The following is a 21197-nucleotide window of genomic DNA, read 5'->3' as shown; positions in this document are numbered from 1 at the left end:
AAGCAAGTTTGATGAAAGAGAGAGTTCACCAAGCAGCCATTGTGAGCAGTCCACTCTTACAACAACAGCGACACCACCAGCGGGAGGAAATCACTCCTGATCCAAGTCATGGCACCAGTGAAGAAACAAATACTGCAAAGTGGGAAGGACCAAAAGTTGGAAGCTTCTCACATAGGGAAAAGAGAAAAGACAATCATAACCTACGGGTAAAAAGGAGAATATAGAGTTAAAAGAACTTCAGAATACAGTCGTCTGACAGGAAGGAGATAAACCTAATACATTAAATAGCATTTTGGAAAAGGGTGGATTATAATTGGAAATTGAGTTTTCTAAGTAAACGTGAAAACAATCACCCGCGGGTGGGCGATCTATACTCAGAACTGTATTGTCTTAATTCAGATTTGACAAGTTTATTGATATCATAAACTACTAACATTTTCTACAATGTTCATAGGAACTAAAACCTTCGTCAGTGAAAGGGTTAGTAAATGATTATAATAATGTGTCCATCAATTGTTATCGAAAGTGTAAGACATTCATAGTGCACAAGAAACTAAACTTATTAACAGAAAAGAAAAAAACTGCCAAGTGCATGGGCACAAGTTTCGGCCTTCTGGCCATTTTCCAGGCCAGTGTCCAAATCTATAATAGTATAAAGAAAAAGATCCACATTTTCAGAAAAGGCTGGTTCACACGCACATTGTAAAGAGTTGGGAAAAGTCGTTTCATCCATGACTTATTTGAAGGGTTGGTTCCCATAAGATCATAAGTTTGATAAAGTTAAGGTTGGTCTATTAAGTTCTCAGAGCAGCTGTCTGTGGCTCCTGTGTGGCGCAAAGATGAGTATTCAAAGTTTACAAGACTAGAACAATATGCAAGGTGTCTCAGAACCCTACAAGAGAGAGAGAACAAACTTGAATCGAACTAAGATAATAACAGAGAAAAAAGAAACTACCAGTCCCCCTAAGGGAGCTACAGAACTTAACTAAAATGATAACAAAAGACTGATTGCATTTGGTCTACTGAGTGAAACAGAAGAATCAAAACGGAATCCCTGTGAAGAACACAGTAAACAGGAGAAGGGAGTCATTTGGCTGGTCTTGTTAGTTATATTAATGGTAGGGTCAAATAGGTTAGATTTGGACAGTGGACAGACTTGGTTTGGACATTTACACTGACTGACAAGCACCTTAGTTGGTAAAATAGGTAGGGAACACCCCCTAGTCATAGGTAAAGATAGGTCTTATTTTACTTAAAATAAACCTCACAGTAAAAATGTTTTTACCGCATCCACATCCTTCTTCTGAAATGCCACAGCTCTTAATGTCGAAATATGTATGTTTTGTCAGACTATCCGTGTTTTATATAAACATAATTACCATTTATCACTTGGTCTACTTCATCAAGTTCAACAATGCCATTTTAAAGGCACCCTAACCTGGATCTGCCAAGGATCTCTACTGCTGTTTATTTTGTATGTCAGTGGTGTTTGAAATTAAATCCTGGTTCTTCAATAAATACAAATGCAAATATTTGAGAGAATTGTGACCTTAACTTGGAAGTTGACCCAACATACATATATATAGCTGCCCAAAAAAGTAAAATTCTAAACCAGTCTAACCCATGGTCTTGATAAAGAAGCAGCATCTTTTTGCACACTATTCCTAAAGCCCTATTGGACATATATGATTACTAGAAGGTGTACCTGTGCTTCATACAGTAATTCCCACTTCAGTCCTAGTTTGCAGTTCATTCAATGACCAAATATAGATGATGATATTGCATGGTTGTTTACGTTATCCGAATAACAATGCAATCGATTCCAGCTCCTTTGAGTTGGAGCGTTAAGATTGAGCAGAAACATTATTGGTTTTCCGATCTACAGCTGAGGCAGCAGCGACCTCAGCATAAGTGCTATACGTGTAGGGCTGAAGTGTGTAAGCTTGAAGTGCAGTACCCTTATGTGTATGGCTGAAGCATGTAAGCTTTGTACTGTTGAGATGGCATACATTCATCAACTCCTGTGGGAAATGAAGTTCCTGTAATTATCATGAGAGATTTGCCACAATGTGACAGACAACATCATTGTGGACACTATTGAAGAGACATGCACCATTTCCTGTCACTGCATTACTACAAAAGCACCGTTTTGTGTCACCCGCATGACTTCAGAAGAGAGTGTTGCTAATCTCAGCTAGAATGCTGATAGTGTGGAAAGTTTAGGAACAATGAACTGCTGAACTTTACGTAGAACTACAGCAGAACTATGGCACAAAGAGCCATATGAGAGTGGTAAGCATTGTAGACTGCTCAAAAATACAAAACAAATTGAAACATTTATAATTTATACTTTTTACATTGTCTATTCAATGGAACCTACCCACATGCCAAATTCCAGGTGTGTAGCATGTTGGCAAGTATGCTGAACATTTCAAACAGACACATACACATTTCCATATATGGCAGGGATAAACATTGCAGACCGCTTGTCTTTTATACATTTTACATTGTCTAAACCATAGAACCTATCCACATGCCAAATTTTAGGATTGTAGCATGTTGTGAAATATGTTGAACATTTTGAACAGACTCACACACATATCCATACATTTCCCTTTTATTGTTTAGCGATATTTCTCTGTATTGAGTTAATACAATGTCTTATTCATTTCCTATTTGGTTAGTTAATTTTTACTTATAAGTTAACATTTTTGATCTCTCGACCACACGTGATATTGAGTACAAGGTTTCAAAATTCAATAAAAAAAATACCTGTACTTAGCACTGGGAACAAAACACCCCCGTCTTGAACCTCTTCATGAAATATGCCTTTACGCCAAACATCAATTGCGCTAAAAGAAAGTCTAATGAAGATGGATCATTAAATGATACTGGCATGCACTAATGCTAATTAGACCCACACCTCTGCAAAAATACGTTTTTATTAATCATGTCTAAAGCAGAATTGATATTGACCAAGGCAGTTGCAAAGAAGGATATAAGATGAGGTGAATACAAATGGGGTCTCTCATTGACTCCCTTTTCACAACTGAACCCTTACAATTGACGTGATTTTTTCCAGCCAAACTGTAGTGAAATATAGAATATTTATAGGGATTTTAGACTTGGAATTAACCATGCTCATCAGCTTAGAAATAGTTGGCTAGTCTGTGCTCTTTCATATGTATAGTAAGATTAGAAAAGCTCTCATCGAGGAATGTAGGACCCTCCAACCTTAAAGAATACAATATAGATCTCTAGATGTGTATGATGCAATGATTATATTTGCGCGCCACTAGCACTCTCCACATATGCAGTGCTGTACCATAAATGAGTTTAAGAAGGGAGAGGGCACTTTAATGAGTGTGGTTACACTTCAGACATGCATATCGGATATAGGTGATACATTTGGTACATTGCTTTATATAGCTGCAATTGTTCTATCAGCAGCCTTTGACAATATTAACATCGCACTTCTTTGGCAGAATCTAAACAAGTTGGGTATTGAACAGGGGCTGCTGAGGATGATTCAGCTATTATACACTGGAAACTCAGTGAAGGTCAGGTTGAACACTGTGGGGGATCTATCAACTTATACATATCTGATCTATGGGAGATGAGTAGACAAGAGATCAGCTACGCCTGAAGGGGGGCAGGGCTGCAGGTGAACATAATAGCCTACGTGGACAATCTTGTATTGATGGATTACACTACGGGGGTTTCCAGTGTGTTTTGGATGGGGTCGAGGGATACTTGAATGCTAACGATCGGATGGTTAATCCGTGAAATCCTATATTATGTACTGCACCACCAGGTTAAAGAAAAAAACACACCTGGCGATTGAATATGACTCTATTAGCAAAGTGAACTCAAGAAGCTATCTGATTGAAAGGAAAGGCAACATCGTGTATTTTGTTGATGAAGGTACTTAGACAGCAATTATGCGCCTACTCTCTGCTTCCATTAATAGAGTATTATAAGTCAAAGTTGACAGTCATGATTTTGTATGGGTGTGAATTAGTCACATTTAAGAACAGGGCATTTCTGGATCTAATGGAAGGGAAAATATGTAACTGAGCACTGTCCCTCCCTAAATCACTTTCAATAAGCCTGATTAGACTGGAATCAGGTCTGACAATGTGGTGGGAACAATATGTAAAAAGATGTCAAGCCTACTTTAATAAATTAGAGCAGGCCAAAAAACCTGGGCTGAGGGCCAACTTGTACGAAAACCTAATGAAATGTGAGGCCAAATGGCCATTTTTAGTGCAATTTCACGAGAGATGTTTAGACTTCCAACGGCTAGTTGAGTGTGACAGGACAGAGTCGGATTATATGAGGAAGAAAAGGATAAGCTAATGGGATAAAATAACTGATTCTGGAGATCTGGATAGGTTGAAACGGTATAAAAAGGAGAAACAGTACCATTTGCCTTCACAGAGCCTAAGAACATATATGGTTACATTTCCATCTCAAAAACATAGAAAATGGTACTGGAAATGTCGTTTAAATTGCCTCCCGACATTAGAGGTCGTTGGCCACAAAGTAAACTTGCCCACGGAATTGAGATGTTGTTGTATGTGCGGGATGGCACCTCTTGAGTCCCTTTTCCACCTCATAATGGAATGTCCTCAATTCAAGAAGGAGAGAATCACGCACCTGGGTCCATTTGTATATTCTGTATCCCAGGTTCTGACTAATAGTTTATTGGACGGATTGATGTTAACCTAAAATCAGGCACTACTTTTAGCCTTGACCAAATTACTGCCAAAGAATTTTGTCAAATTGAATGGGGTCATGACGCAAGGTGAATGGGATCGGCAGGAGATCTGGGAAAACTAGAGAGATGGATCAGGAATGGGGGGTTAGTGAACCATCTCAAGTACATTGGGAGTGTGGGATGTCTTTTTTTTAGCTGATTGTCCTGCGCTATATATTCTCTCATGGTCTGTTAGGTGTGAAATGTGTTTGTTTTTCACTTTCCTTTTTTCATTTTGTTTTTGTTTTTATTTTCTAGGGTTCTTTTTGTTTGGGTCTCCTTGTTTTATGAATAGCATAAAAAGTTGAATGTGAACTGAAAACACTTTTTGGTTTTAATAAAAAAAAGTCATATATATTTGTATATATCAGTATTAATTGTTTATCTTTCCTTCACAATATTATGCACTCAATACTTCTTTTTGCAAAAGTTATCATGCTAGCAATGAGTTTTCCAGCTTTCTCTTTCAAAACGGAGAATCACACTACACTGCATTCAGACCCTAAGAGAGGGCAGGAGCCCTTTTCCTCTCCACCCTGCAACTACGAGCCAGAGCAGCAGAAATCCCTGGGAGTCCTCTTCATGACGTGCAACCATCGTGCAGGAGGTATACACAACCTGTGTGCCTCTTTCTGCCTGCCATTGCCCCTGTGTACCTATAATTCATATGGTGCTTAATTCAGCCTTTCTTCAGCCTCCCTTGCCATACCGCATTGCCCATAGATGGCATCCTGCCTTAAAATGGCCACTTCGCCCTTGTTGATCTGTTGCCTGGCAACACCCTTTATTTGAATAGATATTATCTGCCGGTAGGCGGAAGCCTGCCCTCTCGTGGGAAGGCCCGCGAGAGGCGAGGCCCTGTTTGCCCAGTGCCCTCCACTGCATTCAGACCCTAGGAGAGGGCAGGAGCCCTTTTCCTCTCCACCTGGCAACTACGAGCCGGAGCAGCAGAAATACCCAGGAGTCCTCTTCACGACATGCGACCATCGTGCAGGAGGTGAACACAACTTGTGTGCCTCTTCCTGCCTGCCATTGCCCCTGTGTACCTATAATTCATATGGTGCTTAATTCAGACTTTCTTCGGCCTCCCTTGCCATACCGCACTGCCCATAGGCGGCCTCCTGCCTTAAAATGGCTGCTTCGCCCTTGTTGAAGCGTTGCCTAGCAACAACCTCTATTTAAATAGAAAGTATACGCCGGTAGGTGAAAGCCGGCTTTCTCGTGGGAAGGCCCACGAGAGGCAAGGCCCTGCCCTCCACTGCATTCAGACCCTAGGAGAGGGCAGGAGCCCTTTTCCTCTCCACCTTGCAACTACGATCCAGAACAGCAGAAATCCCCAGGAGTCCTTTTCATGACGTGCGACCATCGTGCAGGAGGGGAACACAACTTGTGTGCCTCTTCCTGCCTGCCATTGCCCATGTGTACGGATAATTCATATGGGGCTTAATTCAGCCTTTCTTCGGACTCCCTTGCCGTACTGCATTGCCCATAGGTGGCATCCTGCCTTAAAATGGCTGCTTTGCCCTTTTTGATCCGTTGCATAGCAACACCCTCTATATGAATAGTGAGTATCCACCGGTAGGTGGAAGTCGGCCCTCTCGTGGGAAGACCCGAAAGAGGCAAGGCCCTGTTTGCCCCTGTTCATCACAGGAAAGTTGCTGCAAATGGCACAGTACAGTAAATCCATTGTTATCCCCTCATACTGCCTTTGACCATTCATCTGGACTACCAGCATCATCTAAGGGCATGTAAGTACCAATGTCACTGTACTGGTACACTCTGTAAATTCCTGCCTTCTTGTGTCTACGCGCTCAGTGCGAGTCAACACATAATCTCGATTTGAACTAACAATCTATCTGGGAACCCATTGAGAATACAGCCTAGCATGATAATTCACATTTTGCCATCTCATCATTCTCTTGTCCTTTGATCCTGTAACCACTAGCCACCGTGTATTACTTTTTACTTGTTGCCACTAGCCTCAGTGTATTATATGCCACCTGCTGCACCTATCCTCAGTGTATTATGTACCACCTGCTGCCACTAGCCTCAGTGTATTACATGCCACCGCTGCCACTAGCCTCAGTTTATTATATGCCACCTGTTGCCACTGGCCTTAGTGTACTATATGCTACCTGTTGCCACTAGCCTCAGTGTATTATATGCTACCTGTTTCCACTAGCCACTGTGTATTGTATGCCACATGTTGCCACTAGCCTTAGTGTATTATATGCTACCTCATGCTCTTCCCCCCCAATCCAATCACCACGGAAACACTGTATGTCTACCCAGCTCATCGCTTCTAGACTACTGCTCGCACTGTATTGGTTCCTTCTGACACTCTGTAGCCCGCTCTTACCATTCACTACAACCTTTAGTATTAAGCCTTCTGCCTTCAACCTCTACACGTCGCTTACACCTGAAATACAGCATTCTGCTGCATGCCCCTCATACACACACAAATCTACCCCTCCCCACCTGAGCCACTATACCTTAACCTTACCCACCACTACTCTGTACTCACAAAATACTGACCCTTTTTGCACCATGCCCTACTCCAACCCGTATCTAAACTCACCAGCCTTATGGTTGGAACACTTCGCCTCCAAGCCCACGCCCAATCAACCATGCACTCCCCACTTCAGAAACCTCAAATTAGGTTCAAGATTCTGCAATAAAATTCAACATCCACACCACCGTACCAATACTAAACTACTCATTGTCCAGGGTAACCCCACATCCATATCTGATCCTATTGATATCACAATGCCAAACCCTAAAGACGTCCCAATTCCCCTTCATGATAGTCCTAACACTGCAAAAGACATTGGGCATCATTACGACCCTGGCGGAAATCGCGGTGCAAAATGCACCATGGAGCACGGCGGAAAGCTGCCGATAGCGCCATGGGGGTTGGCGGATTTTCCGCCCCATTCCGACCTTGGCGGGGCGGTAAATCCCCATCCCCTATTTTACCCTTCCCCATTCCCATTTTTGCCCCATAGGGTATAATGGGAGTGGGGAAGGCGTTAATTACGCCACCGTAAAATACGGTGGCGTAATTAACAACAAGGTCCCGTAGCGCCATGGATTTCTCCGCCCGGAAAAACCAGGCGGAAAACGCTCCATGGCGCTACGGGAACTCGTAGTAGGGCGGACGGGTCCGCCGCGAATAACGCTGGCGTAAACCCACTCCGCCAGGGTCGTAATGAGGCCCATTATGATCAAAGGGGACATCGACAATGCTAGATCCCTCCTAGCTCATGCACTTGACATTGCCGACTTGTAACCCAAGACCTTGATTTCCTAGCCATTACTGAAACATGGCTCCACACTGCAGCTGGACCCTCTCTGTCCTTGGCCATCCCTGGAAGTTATACCATCATTAAATGCAACAGGAACTCCAACCACTCTAAAGGTGGCAGTGTTGCCTTCATCTTCAAAAGAACTTAGGCCTATCCCTAACCAGCAGATCCCCTCGGCTGAACTATTATCTGTTAAATTGCCGATATCACCTAATCAAATTGCCACGATGCACCTTGTTTACCGGCCACCAGGACCTATTACTACCTTTACTGATGACATTACATCTCTCTTCGCAGCTAACACCAAACCCAAGTCCAAAATTATACTACTGGGGGACCTTAATCTGGGATTCCAAGACCCGAACAACTCTAAAGCCCTTGATCTTGCCAGTACCTTAACAGACTTAGGATTTACCCATCATATCCACATACACACAAATAACAAAGGTAGAACTATTATTGGCTTTCTGATCTGAATTGCAGCATCAATATGGTGTCAATCACACCGTGCATGTGGTCAGATCATCACAAGATTACCTTCTCCATTAAATCTTATCCTTCCCCCTCCTCAATAAAGTTTCATTATGCTGCTCAGACTCCACAGCATTAGTAGATACCTATAACCAAACTATCCAAAAAGCACTAAACATCATAGCCCCAATTGAAATTGCAGAAACCTAAACCCCACACTCATCTTAATTCGAGGTTCACACCACACTTGAGAGATCTACGCAAAGCAAAAAGAAACACTGAGGCACGTTGGAAAAGACTACCTACGGACACCAACAAAAGTTCCCTGATCCTAGCCTCCTCCAATTACAAAGAAGCAATATTCCTTGCAAAAAAGATACTTGCAATAAGCGTATCTTTCAGGCTGAATCTAACACAAAGAGCTCTTCAAGATTCTAAAAGAACTTGAATCTGCCATAGCCCCTCACGACAATTGCAACTCTGACAAGGTTTGGTGTAATAATGTCCGAAAAGCCCTCCTTGATACATTTTCCACACTCCAACGGCAAAAAATGCAGCCTTCTCTCAGATTTGCTACCTAACACCTCAATTCCACTAACTACTCACTCCTTCAAACCCTTTTGCTTCTCACCTCTTTCTATTGTCGAGTTGGAAAACAGCATTGAAAAACTTAAACCGTCAAATTGTCAAGGTGATTTCTGCCCAGCCCCCATCATCAATGAAGCTGCCGATGTCCTTGCGCCCTTCATCACCACCTTTATTAATGCCTCTTTCAAATCTGGCATAGTCCCTGATAACTTCAAAGACACGTGGGTCATCCCATTAATAAAAAAACCTACCTTAGAACCAAGCAACCCATCCAACTACGGACCTATTACCACGGTACCTTTCTTACTGAAAATCCTGGACCGTGCTGCATATTTACAAATTCAGGAATATTTAGCATCCAATAAACTCCTTGGCCTCCAACAAGCTGGATTCCGATCGAGGCACGGAACAGAAACTGCCGTTGTTGACTTAAAATCACAAATCAAAGACCTAAATGACAATGGAGAGATGGCCCTTCTCCTTTTGCTAGACTTATCGGCAGCATTTGACTTGGTCAACCACCAAATTCTCTGCCACCACCTTAAAACTGCTGCCCACTTTTCTGATGAAGCCATCTTCTGGATCAGATCCTTTCTGGCAAACAGAACTATGCGGGTCTTTTCCCCATCTGCATCTTCCAAACCCTCTCCAGTCCTGTGTGGCGTCCTGCAAGGCTCATGTGTCTCACCCACACTGTATAATGTCTTCAAGAAGCCACTCTTTGATATTCTTGACTGTCTGGGTGTCACTTATACCAATTACGCCAATGACACCCAGATAATCATCACTATCACTGGTGACTACGTGACCGACTCAAAAAAGCCCTAAATGATGTTTAACTAGTTATCCATGCATGGATGGCACAACATGGGCTCTGTTTAAATCGTGAATAAACTGAGTTACTTATCCGAGGCTCGCACCACAGACTCAATAAATTGAATCCTACCTTCAAATTATTTGTCATTGATGGCAATATAATCAAGGTATCCAATGTTACAAAAAAAAACTTCAGGCATCTATCTTCATTCTACCTTATCCCTCACGAGACAAACTAACGCTGTAGTCTCAGCGTCAGCCTATACATGTAAACTTATCACTGCATACAGACCCTTCATCACTGCTGTCAACTGCATCATTTTGGCCAGAACTCTCATTATGGCTAACATCGACTACTTTAATGCCCTCTGTCTTGTGACTAGCTAAAGGAACATTAACAAGCAACAGGTAACACAGAACAATGCCATTAGGGTTGCTCTTAACATCCCCAGGAAACTTCACATCTCTGACACTAGGTGCAGTTCACACTAGCTCCCTGTTGCTCACAGAGTATCCCTCAAAACCATTGCGCTCACCCTTTAAGTGCCAGTCCAATCTGGCCCCTGCGCTCCTAGCTAACCGCTCTATCCCCCATTCCTCACCCGGCCCTCTGAGATCAGCCCAAGCCCACACCTTATCCATGCCCAGATTTAAGCTGCAAAAAGTTGGCAGGTCTAACTTCCCAGTCCTCGCTGCTAAATTATGGAACACACTTCCTAACCCACTCATGTCTTACCACTCATTCAAGAGTGAAGCCAAAATCTGGCTCTTTGCACAGGACCATCCTCCTACATGAGCCTACCATGTATCACCTTGTAAATTTACCGCATAACATCTGTATCCTATTGTAAATTTGTGCATTGTCTGCACACCTACTTTTTGTATTTATTCTTGCATTCTCGCGTATCCTTGCCATTATCAAGGTTGCATTGTATGTATTTTTTTTCCTGTATTCCTGTATACCTGTAAATATCATCCTGTACATATGTTTTCAGTAGCCATGTACACTGAAGAAATGCGCCCAGATGCCTTTGGGCCAGGTGCACAATACAAATAAACTAAACTAAACTGAACTAGTTCTCTTTTTTGCATGTTGTTTGCGTAAGTTATGTGGAAGCAGCTTGTTTAGACTGGTTTCCCCATGGTACTCTATGTGACGGCACTGGAGGATTGGTCTGCATATTCACATAAAGATAGCAGGTTTAGCCAGAGCTCAACCAATTCATTGCTCTAGTATATAGGATAGTGACAGGTGGGACCCTGCTACCAGCACGATCCATAGCTCTCTGATTATCCCATACCTCCGTGGATAATGGAACAGCAAATGAAACATTTATTAAAGGTGTACAATACATACATTACAACATGTTTATCTTATTGACAAATACATGTGTTCTTAAAGGGTTGATGTTTTTGACCAAGTGTTCAATTATATATATATAGCTCCCAGTCAATGCACTGTCAGGCAAGAGTATAGAAATTATAGTTATGCCACGTACCGGTGCTGTTCAAGGTACACCCCTCCTTCCCTGTGCTGTTGTTGGAGAAGAGCAAGGTCTGATTAGAAAAAGGAAGCTGATGTACAAACGATGTTGCGTACAAATAAGAAGTGATGGAGCCTCATTCTGAGATTGGAGGTAGTCATGGCGCTATTTGTGCCATCACTGCCTCCACTAACGGTACCAGCACCGGTCTCGTTCAATGGGGACGTACCGGTGTAGTCCGATTTTTGCGGCACCTGTAAGTTCCCATTGAAAAAAACATTCCCCATTCCCATTTGTGCCCCATAGGGCTCAATGGGAATTGGTAAGTAGCTAATAACGGTAGTAATAACTGTTATTGGCTCTGATTTCCCTTAATGGGTCCCGTCCATAACGCCTGGTCAGACCAGGCACTAAAGAAGGGACCCGCTAAGGGAACTCGTAGTAGGGCGGTAAGGGATTACCAGCACCCGTCTCCTTACCAGTGCCCGGTATCCCTTACCGCCCTACTCGTAATGAGGCCCAATGTGACAGAGCGTACTGTAGGGTGAAATGCGTGCATTTGCTTACTTGTTTACTGTGATCATTCCATAAGGTCTATGGCTGGCCATGGTGGTGCCCAAAAACGCTGTTACCTCATTCTATGGTACCGGACACTAATTCCATCACTGGCTGGAACTGGAAAGGAATTAACAAACCACTGCCTTCTTTACATTGGATGCTCCAAATTGACTGTGCTTCCTGGATCTTCTCTAAGCAGTTCTGATGGTGTGTGATGTTTCACCAATCGTAGTACACTCCACTCAACTCCAATCATCCCGCCCTGAAGCTCGACCGTCCATTGCTCCCCCTATCCATCTCAGCTCCTTTGCTACCCCCACACCTTTACTTGTAGCCCTCTGGGTGTTTCCTTTATGTAGGCTGCTCCATTGGTTCCCAGCTTAGTTCATGATTTATGAATCCCATACATGCATTCTGTAGGTCTTTCCCATCCCACAGTGTCTCAGCACCGTGCTATAATGACAGGGCCAAGAGAGAATGTGTTCTGCCAAAATACTGGATGTGTTGAACTGCTGGTGAATAACAGGGTCATTGCGAAATCACAATCCTAGTATTGGTGGTGCTCACTGATATATTAGTTTAAGAACAGTGACTATTGTCTTTTTATTGCATTTGGTGTGAGAGTTGACATTCTCTGTTTACATGTTTAAGGGGAAACAAAAACGTGGTATGGGGATCTCCACTGTTTAAATAAATAATACATAAATACATGGGAATTAACATGCTTAACTTAGAAAAAGTGCACAGGAGACACAGCACAGAGAAAAAGACATGTAACCAATGAGCCTTATGAGGTCAAATATAGGGGCATCAAATCTGTGCGGTAAATTAGTTTGCATCTTTTTTGTATTCAAAGTTAAGCCATTGTATTCAATGACAACAGGCAAAGCACATCACGTTTGACTTGTAAGTGTTTACTTGCAGAATGGCATGACCTTACAAACAAGTCCCACTTTGCTTCTTGGCTAGGTACCACATGCTTGTTCTCTTTCATCTGCACTCACATTTCTTACGTGTGCCCATGTCAGGTTGTAAGAGAACAAAGAAACATCCCGTTCAGAGTCCATACATGTATACATAAGTGTCTGACCATTATCCATGACAAGAAATGTCCAGTTTTCCATGTTCTATTGTTTCCTAAGATAAGCACCAGCACTAAACTTACCATGTTCTACTTAAAGAATATAATGTCACGATGCCTTTAGACCGAATTATTGATTCAGGGCATGGAAATTGCATCCCAGAGAGGTATTTTTAAAATTCTGCTTTGTCGAGTTATGCCCCTTTTTTGGAATTCCTCAATTTCAATTGCGATAATGATACTAAAGTGAGCGGGAAGTCATGTCTTCAGAGACCTCACAGGTCAAAACCAATTCTTGAAATGGTCAAAGTGCTTTGCTCTTACTGCAAATCGTAGGCACTATCTAAACATTAAAACAGTGTATTAATATACAGTGCACAGCGAGCTTTCCATGCGACTAGACATAGGGGCAGGGAGAGTGAGAGGGGAGGTGTATCACCACAGTGAAGGATAGCGAGACGAAGAGGGAGGAGGCACATAGATACTGAGAGATTGGGAGTTAAGAAGAGATGTATAGGGAACAGAGAAGAGTGGGAGAGAAGTATAGAGGATAGGTAGGACATGGGTGGCAGGCTATGGTATGTGAGAGGTGGATGGACACAAGTATGCTTAGAGATAAGAGATGCCTGGCGGATATGGGAAGGTGGCAGAAAGGGTTAGAAAGAAGTTCAGCATGTGTGGGGTGACGGTGGGAAGGAGGGCTACAAAGTGGGACAGGGTTGAGGAAAAGAAGTGTAAAGTAGAGGGTGTTGGGCAGAAATATTAAGTCTGAATGTTGGCAACGGGTGCCAGAATGCAATTGAGCTATGCCGGGCAGAATAGAGGGTTGGAAAGTAAGAGAAGTCAGAAAAAGGAGTTATACAATAGGTCTGGTGGTACATGGGGAAAGAGGGTTGGGAATGTGCGGAGAGGCATAGAAACTCTAAGGTGCTGTCTCTAGAACTTCCTTTACAGTGTTTCATCAGGAGCAACAGGAATACCAAAGTTGCTTACCTTGCAGGCCCCTACTGCCATGAAGTATTCAGCAGCTAATATATGTACAACATGCAAGCTCGGTTGAATGGAAGTTGTCTGGTTGGAGACGTTGTTGGGGAATCCTATGCTTCATACCTGTATGTGAAAGATTTGGGGTTAATGAAGGATTCCCTTTAGAGAGTAAGACACAGCCACCATTTGTGCAGAGATATTACAATCATCCATCAATATTCCATTACACAGATAGCTACTCTTTGTCACTCACTCGCCTATAGAGATCATTGTGTTTGTAATGACCTCCGGCCATCGAAGGTAATGTAGGAAGAAGATCAAGCAGCATCTTAAACTTAGTCTATGACAATGTGTAGTTAGAATGTCAATTCCAAAAAGTCAATTTAAGAGCCTAAATCCTTCCAAAACATTTCACTGGTAATACATGTTACTGATAATTGTTACAAACAGGCTTTTTAGTGTTATAAGTCTAGTGTTTTTAATGGTGGGAAATCTGTGGAGATGTTCATAGGTAAGTCTACCATGCACAGTGGCATGAACTAAACATAACACCATCTGAAATGTTCTGCCTCTACACACACAATTGTAGGATATATCTAATGTAGTCCTGCATACCTGCTTCATTTTTCATGTTTCAATGCCTACCTACCAGAATGGATCTTTTGCCAAAGCTTCCCATTTCTTAAATGGCCCAACTGCAACTGCAAACTGAATTTACAGCCCAAACTTACAGTGCGAATTCCAGGAAGCACTACAACAGCAACTCTCCTCTCCAAAGCTTTCCATGAAACAGGTGGGGTCAGAGTAATGGAAACAGGTTTTGAGACTTGCAGAATGGATTATGTTAAGGGGATCCTATGACGATTCCTCAGGATAATAATCCGCTTAGTCAACCAGGTAGAATCATTTCCCACCATTACTATTTTGCCAAGAATTGCCAGAATTTCATATTTTGATTCCCCATCTATAACTTGCAGGTATAAAACAATATCAGTCAGTGGTTCTTTTTTACTTCTGAATGAAGGTAAAGGAAACCAGCTGCCTGTACTTAGATGTTTTGTCCAGTCTAAGACCATTGCCACCATATAAGTGAGGTTGTGGCCTTCAAAGTGTCTTTTCTTCCAGGATTTGAATTACTTAGTCCAGTTAATAAGACTTTTAATAGACAGGCAAACTTTTTTCCCTATCAAATATAATGGCATTTTACACTATTTTAATAAATGGGATGAAATAACCCTTACTATGCGTTATAAAGAAATAGCAAGATGTTGGGGTGTTCTGTGACTGAAAAGAGGAATGATGTCTAGGCAGGATTCTTTTACAAGATCTTGGAACACTGAGGTGACTTGTAATTTCCATTTTCACGTATAGTAGGGGATACTGTATTCCACATAATACAAAGCCATGCATTTCTCCCCTTTAATCCCTTAACTGCTGAGGTTGAGCTATCTCGCCATCCACAGTGCGTTCCTAGTGCAGAGGACGAGATAGCTCGTCCTCCGCCGTACTTACCAGTGGGGGTGGCGCCCTCCGGAGCAGCACCAATGCTCTCGCGCCACATGCTGTGAAGTGGAAGACTTCCCCTTCCGTGCCTCGGGGTTGGCCCTGATGACAGTGCACGCTACGTGCCCGACGTGATCAGGCTATGAAATTTCATGTACTTTTTACAGACACATATTGCAGTGCTCCATGGGCATTTTATACCCGATTGGCTTTGGGGAGCGCTCTTTGGAAAGGGGAGACTCTACCCTTCCCAAAAGGCCCTCTCACAGGCAGATTTCTCCTCGACCAGCAATCACCACTGGACCACCAGGGTATTGATTTTGGGCCCCCCCCCCAAATAAAAATAAGGTGGCACACGGTTTAGACTTCTTTGGGGGCAAATAGGTTCTGTTTTGCACCCATTTGCCCCCAGGGAAGTCAAAGCTAAAAAGGCCACTTTGGCAAAGGCATGCTTTGGGGCTTCAGGGAGCTGGCCCTGTGCTTGTGGGGCCAGCCACTCCAGAAATCCCCCCAAAGAGGGGATGATCCTTTCTGCTTCCCTGGCGGGGGCCAGTCAGAGAGAATTCTCAAAATGTGACCTTTGGAGGCCCCCAGCAACTTTGCTGGCTTCTAGGATTAGATAGTTTTACCTGGGAAGAGTGTGATCCTTTTTTTCCCACTCTTCCATGTCTTTTGTGTGTGTTTTATTTTTATGTTCCTTGGGTATAGAGTTTTAAAACAAACTCCAGTGGCATCATCTTTGTCTGTGTGTCACACAGCACCTTCAGTGCAGTGGCACAGGGATGTCTTTCAGACTTCCCAAGGTTTAAATACCTTCTCTGGGACTGACTACTGTCTCCCAGAACCTGTAAAGTTAAATTGACTTTACTAGTCTCTTTAAATTTACTGACCCAGCACAAACTATCTTACTATAGAGTGCTGGAGGGGTTACTTAGTTTCCCCCGAGTCAAAACACTAATGTAACAGTAAAATGTTACCTTTTCCTACTTTAAATGGCTGGTGGCAGTGGTTTAGATCACTATCGTGATTTTTCTCAACCGCTAACAAAGGAAGCTAAAAATCAGGTCAGCCATGTTTTTCAATATGACGCCCCAGACCTGTCTCTAAAAACAGACTCTGGTCATCTTTTTTCGCCATTTCTTTTAGGAAAAGTCCTTCTTGTGTTTGTCTCTGCGTGCCAAACCAGGTTTGGTCCCTTTGTTTGTTGGCCTTTGGCGGACCTCAGTGCTGAAGCCCTCCTCTGGCACCTGAGTGTATGGGGTGGACAGGATGTGAGGGAGGTGCCCGAAACTCCCTGTGCTTAGTGTCCTAGGAGACCCAAATGCATTCTGGCGTGATTGGTCAGCTGGCTGTCCGGTCAAGACAGCGATCCTGCTGTTTGAGTGACAGCCAGGATGGAATGAATGGGGGAAAACTGTTTAAAAGCAGTTCTCTGGGACTTGGAAAGCAGAGTCGACCACTGGAACGAAAGAACCGAAGACAAGCTGAAGGGAGAGGATTGCTGCAACTCCTGGATGACTGGTGAAACCCTGCTGCAGGTCCCAATTGCCTGAAACCCCATTGACAGAGAAGCCCTTCAAGGTTAACTTCTTCCCTTGAGTTTGGTGGGAACAACCAACTCGCAAGCCACCTGGAGACCGTCCCCATCTGGTCGAATTTTCATCAGAGTGCTGTTGAAAACCAAATATCCAGAGGGAAGAAAACCAGCTCGAGGACTTTAAGTCACATACACCTCAAACCAACCTCTTGGTACAGCTTTTGGCCTCATTCCTGGGCAGTGCAGGAACCTCCCGATGTTCTCCTTCTTGTCCCCACGACTGAAGCTCAGGAACAGAGAGATCTGCTCTAACCGCCAGGAACAACTGCCTCAGCTACAGCTCTTCTCCATTAACAAGGTACAGTGCAAAACCGCGGTGTGGAAATCTTATCGGCCATCGAGAAAGTGCAGGAAACTTTCCTCAGCTACGAAGGCTTGTCCTTCCCTAAATATTGGTCAAACTTTTTGCCTAGCCAAATTCTTCTAAGATCTGTGGCAAAGACTTAACCATTATCTCCCAGAACTGTGCTATCCTATACAGAGACTCTGAACCATTGACTTTGACCCAGGCCTATTGAGAAGAAATGCTGGTTGTAGCTAACTGAAACCCTTTGCCCTGCCTATGAATGTATTTGGGCCGTATATTCTTATAACCTTGTCTTTTTTACCCCTTTATTAAGTATCTGAAGTGCCATTTTGCTCCCACTTCAGGGGAGCTGAATTTGTTCATTTACTTATCAGTTATATTTTTGTGGTTTATTAGTGTGTGATATTGAGCTGCTTATGCTAGTGTAATGTTTTCTAACTGACTGAGTAAATAAATATATATTCTTTTCCCAAGAAACCTTGAGTAAGTGTTTGTTTGAATCACTGCATTAGTTGGTCCTTTGTGTAACTTGTTCTACTGCTCACTTGAACTCTTGATATAAGTATGGCTGCTTAGCCATTGCTACCACTTTACTGTGTAGTACAGGCTTGTACCAAAGGTGAAATTGTGCTTACACTTGTAGTCTTAATTGCGTAGTGTTCACAAAGGGTACTGCATGTGATTCTGCCTAAAACTGGTGTACAGCGGTGAGGATAAAGTATACTTGTTACATTTAGACTGCTACTTTTACGTTTGTTCAAATAATCCCCCCAAGGCTAAGCAACACTAGTAAATCAATTGTTTTATCATGACTGATATGGAAAGCTACAGACAGGAAACCCTAGTGACTTTAATTGTTGATCAATTGAGAGATATGTGTAAAGCTAGAAATCCCACTGTAAAAGGCAAAAAGGTTGAATTGATAGAAAAGTTGTTAGAATACCAAAGTCTGAGGAGTGGGTCTGAAACCCCCACAACTGCAGCAAATGTGGAAAATGTTGATGAGGATTATAAAATGTCAGAGCCCAGCTCTAATATTGGGTAATGAGTTAGATGAAGCAGAAGAGTCGCAGAATGCCGGCCCATTTTACGTCTACCTGCTCACAGGCCTCAACCTTTGACCACAGGGATCCCATCAGGTCCAAACCTATGTCCTGAATTTGTCTCACTTGAAAATATGAGACTTGAGTTAGAATTTAAAAGAATCCAAGCTCAAACTGTAACCAAATATCAAGAGCTTACACTCAGAGAAATGAAATTGAATCATGCACTTGAAATGAAAAAGTTGTCTCTTGAAACTGGTTCTCTCCCAGAGTCTTCTAGGTCTTCCATTCCTAAGAGGCCTCGCATGCCCAAAGATTCAGTAATTATGTATGAGGTTAAGCTTGATATTTTGGATTGGTTGGCTGATTTTGAATATAACCAGGGGATTTAAGACATTACAGGGAATCAGTTGATTCCTTGGCTTTTTTCTAGGCTACCTCCTGTTGCAACTGATGTGGTAATGGAGTTGGCAGATATAGACAGAAAGGAGTATGAAACTGTGAAGCTGGATTTGATAGCTAGATTTGGGAAGACCCCTTCTCTGTATCTTAAGAGGTTTAGAACCCTCAAAAAGCATGATGGTACTCCTTGGGCTACCTGGGTGACTGAATGTTTGGAAAACGTAGATGGGTGGGTTAAGGGTTACAGTGTGAACACTTATGAAGGTATGAGAAATGTGTTTATGTTGGAATCGATGTATGATGCCTGCTCTCCTGAGCTGAGACAGCACTTGACTGACTCTAAGAAAATTGATCTCAAGAAGTTAGCAAGGGCTGTTGACTTGTGGGATGCCAACAGGGCTACTCATAAGGATTCTGGGGTAACTCAGAAGAAGGATGAGGGGAAGCAGCACAAGAAAGATACCAAAGAGAATTCTAATATCTCTAATCCAAAAGAGGGCCCCAAACATAACAAGTGTAAGCCTCCAGGGAAAGCAAATTAGGCTAGTGCACCTCCTGGTGCCAGACCAGAAGGAGATCAGAACAAATCCCCATTCATAAAGACATTTGGAAAATGTTATGCTTGTGGGGCAACTGGCCATGTGCAAGGGGATACCAGATGTAAGGGTAAACCTTCAGGGATCCACACTGTCTCCTTAGCCTTCTCCCCAGAGAATGAAGTACCAATGGCAAGTGGAAGCTTTCACTTATTGGCTGAGGAATCCATGAAAGTCCCAGCCAGTGTTTCTTTAGTGTCCCTGGGTCTGTGGGAACAACAGAACTTAGATGTCTATAATTCCATTCCAGACAATACTAAAGGGTATTACAAAAACAGTGTTTTTTTGAATGGTCAGTAGACCCCTGCCATCAGAGACGCTGGTGCCAGCATAACTGTAGTTGATGAATAATTTTTCAAGGTTGAAGATGTTGCTAAGGCACCCACATTCCTAACTAATCTTGCTGGAGGCCCTGTCCAAATGCTTCCAAAGTTACCAGCGATCATCCAGTGCAATTACATGACTGTCAAGATACCTGTAAGTGTGCAGAGTGAAGTACCTGGGAGAGTCCTGTTGGGGAATGACTTAAAAACTCTTGGAGTTGTATCAAGCACTCCTAGGCCTCCCAGCAAAAGGAAACAGGATCAGACTAGGAAGGCCATAGAGAGTACCTTCAGGGGCCTTCAAGAGGAGATTATAAAAGAAAATATAACACCCAGTCCACAGGACTTACTGACTGCAATTTCTAAGAAGAAAGAGGAAAAAAGGAAACCTAATTCCTCCAGGAAGAAACCTGTGCTTAGTCTCCTAGGAGACCTGAATGCACTCTGGCGTGATTAGCTGGCTGACTGTCCGGCAAGGAAAGCTACCCTGCTGTGTGAGTGACAGCCAAGCTGGAACTTATGGCGGAAAACTGTTTAAAAGCAGGTCTCTGGGACTTGGAAAGCAGTGTCGACCACTGGAACGAAAGAACCGAAGACGAGCTGAAGGAAGAGGGCTGCTGCAAATCCTGGGCGACCAGTGAAGCCCTGCTGCAGGTCCGAATTTCCTGAAACTCCATCGACAGAGAAGCCCTTCAAAGTTAACTACTTCCCTTGAGTTTGGTGGGAGCAACCAACTCACAAGCCACCTGGACACTGTAAAGGAAACCAGCTCATGGACTTTAAGGCACTCACACCTTAAACCGACGTCTTGCTAAAGCTTTGGCCTCATTCCTGGGCATTGCAGGAACCTCCTGATGTTCTGCTTCTTGTCCCCATGACTGAAGCTCAGGAACAGCGAGATCTGCTCGAACTGCGAGGAACAACTGCATCAGCTACAGCTCTTCTTCATTAACAAGGTACTCTGCAAACGCAGTCCAAAATCTTTTCGGCCATCGAGGAAGTGCGTGAAACTTTCCTCAGCTACGAAGGCTTGTGCTTCCCTAAACATTCGTCAAACCTTTCGCCTAGCCAAATTCTTCTAAACTCTGTGGCAAAGACTTAACCGTTATCTACCAGAACTGTGGTATCCTATACAAAGACTCTGATTCATTGACTTTGGCCCAGGCCTATTGAGAAGAATTGCTGGTTGTAGCTAACTGAAACCCTTTGCTCTGCCTATGAATGTATGTGGGCTGTCTATTCTTATAACCTTGTCTTTTTACCCCTTTATTAAGTATCTCAAGTGCCATTTTGCTCCCACTTCAGGGGAGCTAAACATGCTCATTTACTTACCAGTTGTATTTTTGTGGTTCATCAGTGTGTGATATTGCGCTGTTT

The sequence above is a fragment of the Ambystoma mexicanum genome, chromosome 7p (genome assembly GCF_040938575.1).
Source record: "Ambystoma mexicanum isolate Mex_15411 chromosome 7p, UKY_AmexF1_1, whole genome shotgun sequence".
Lineage (NCBI taxonomy): Eukaryota > Metazoa > Chordata > Amphibia > Caudata > Ambystomatidae > Ambystoma > Ambystoma mexicanum.
This window is presented reverse-complemented; position numbering follows the sequence as displayed.